The sequence below is a fragment of the Dendroctonus ponderosae genome, unplaced genomic scaffold (genome assembly GCF_020466585.1).
Source record: "Dendroctonus ponderosae isolate FM_Combo_2020 unplaced genomic scaffold, Dpon_F_20191213v2 Dpon_F_20191213_4, whole genome shotgun sequence".
In the NCBI taxonomy this organism is placed as follows: Eukaryota; Metazoa; Arthropoda; class Insecta; order Coleoptera; family Curculionidae; genus Dendroctonus; species Dendroctonus ponderosae.
Window position 1 is genome coordinate 15,211,735 of NW_026018611.1, and position 2,449 is coordinate 15,214,183.

The window sequence follows — 2,449 nt, forward strand, 5'->3', positions numbered from 1 at the left end:
TTTTAAACGTGAAAAACTTTCGTTGGACAAATTTTCTTGTAAACTTCATATTTACTGAGATATCGCACTTTGACGCACTAATGAGCAACCCTGTATAACAATTGTAAATAAAAGCTATTATCTAATTAATCTGATTTAATATTTTACGTAGGTGGCTGAAGAAGATGAAACTTCACCAGTAGAACAACGGCGAGTGTTAAGACCACGCAAGAAAGAGCCGGAGGAAAAACCGATTGTCAATGAGTCAAAAGTAAAACAAAAAGCTCCAAAGCAACCAAAGTCTACTGCCAAAAACACAGAGGAAGAAAAATCAGAAAATGGAGCTGCACCAAATATTGATGCAAAACCCAACAAAAAAGTAAACTCAAAAATTGAATCAAAACGTAAAACCGAAAAAAAAATAATGGAGGACGTCCCAAAACAAAAGAAAAAAGGAAAACAAACCGTCTCAAGTAAATCAAAAACTGAACCAAAATCAATTGGGGAAGAAGTCCTTAACCAGAAGGAAAAAAAGGAAACAGTTACCGAAACACAAAGTAATCTCTCAAATCTACCGGAAACTAAAGGAATAAATATTAACGTTGGTAGCAGGAAAAAAGTGCGAGTGGTAAATACCCTGATGTAACAAACGTGTATACGTTTTGGAGCAACATGGGAAACGCCCCAGCCAAAAATATCGGTTCGCGATTGGACTACTACTATCGTTTCTGAAAGCCTCATAGAAAAAGTTTGCGACAGTACCGTAGAAAGTGAAGTGTATGGATTAGATAATTGTCCAATAAATTTATTTATTAATGTGTAATGCGCTCGATATTGTTTAAAGTTTACGAAACTAAATGATAAAGTTTTTATGTGAATGATCCGCTTTAATGCCATTATTTTTAAACAACGTATTCATGATCGTTACTATCATGTTTTTATTTCTATTTTTTACTAATATATTATATAAGAACAGTTTAAAACGATTTTATTGAGTATTTTGCCTCAAATCCAATGTTTTTTTTTTATAAAAGCCGAATTTCTCCACCACTTCTATTACATTTAGGCAAGTGCTATTTTTTGAGTTCCGGAAGTGGACTCATTTTGGAAGTGGAATGTCTATATTTGTTTAAATTTAGACGACTGATTTTTGCAAAAATGCTCAGACCCTTCAAATTTTATTTATAAGTGCATTTTTATACCAAATTAATTTATACAGAGTTGTGTTCAGGAATATGTTACGGCCAGCAACTTTTTCTTTTCGACTGCAAGCACCTGCGCTTTTTAAGTTAAGAAGTATAAGTATGATTCAGCTATCATATGCTATACTTAAATTTAGCAGTTACCGAGAAATGTACGATTGGGCCTATTAATAATTTTCTTCAAATTTGTTTGGTTCCGAAAAGAACAGATTTATTTCAATAAACACAACAGAAACCAAATAACCAACCAAACTGTTCGAAATGTGTGCCATTTACGGCTTTTACGGCTAAATAAACACAGAAAAACAACAACATAAAACAGACAGTACGTAAATAATGCAATGCGTCAAATACAATAACCAATCGTAATTACTCCCAATATGTAAGTTTGTCTCTTTAATAGCAAGTAGCATGTGATGGTATTTCGTATTTGGAACATAAAGGGTATTTACTGAAGTACGCCCCATCTTGTTTAGGAAATAAAACACATTTATTTACAAAATATGGAAATGTTTACTTCATTATAAAGTACAATGGATACGGTTAGCTATGAATCAAAACATCATTTAATTGTCTTCTTATTCATTCTTTATTTTAGGTGAATCGCCTGTTGAATTATCGTTCACTTAGGTGAGGCTGTCGGTCCATTGTTTCCTGGGGCGCCCAACGTCTCTTCATCCCAATGGGGAGTTGTCGCGAGCGATTCTCACAAGTCTGCGGTGGTCCATCCTTCTTATGTGCTCATTCCATTCTTTCTTCATGTTTGCTACCCATTCATTGATGTTCTTAACATTACAGGCTGTTCGAACATCTTCGCTACTCTCTCTATCAAGCAGTGTCTTTCGGGTGATTCTACGGAGTATTTTCATCTCATCTGTCTCTAAAAGTCTTTTGGTTTTCGCTGTTTCTGGCCCAGTTTCTGCGGTATATGTCATCACCCACCTCACAACGGTTTCGTAGATCCTCGATTTAATGTCCATTCCCAAACTCTTATTGCACCATATTGCATTCAAACAGCCAGCTATTCTAATTGCTTTTGTTGTTTGCTCCCTCACCTCTGCCTCAATATCCCCAAAACCGGAAAGTTCCGGGACAATATAGTTAAATTTCATTTTCTGCGCGATTACTCTACCGTCAAATTCCAGTTTGAATCTTAGAGGGGTTTTTAATGTTGCTAAGCAGTTTGTTTTGGTCGGTGATATTTCTATATTTAGAGAGTTGGCTGCCAGATTCAATAAGTGTAATAACCTTCAATCATCTTCACCCCA

The 2,449-nt window shown here is 35.2% G+C and overlaps 1 long non-coding RNA gene across 1 annotated transcript in view; it reads left to right on the forward strand.

Annotated features, from left to right (window-relative positions):
* LOC125504229 overlaps positions 1 to 957 on the forward strand; it is a 9,357-nt gene extending 8,400 nt beyond the window's left edge. Inside the window, exon 3 of the long non-coding RNA XR_007281352.1 lies at positions 152 to 957. This is a non-coding gene — a long non-coding RNA (uncharacterized LOC125504229). The remainder of the gene's footprint in view (positions 1 to 151) is intronic.
* The last annotated feature ends 1,492 nt before the right edge of the window (positions 958 to 2,449 follow it).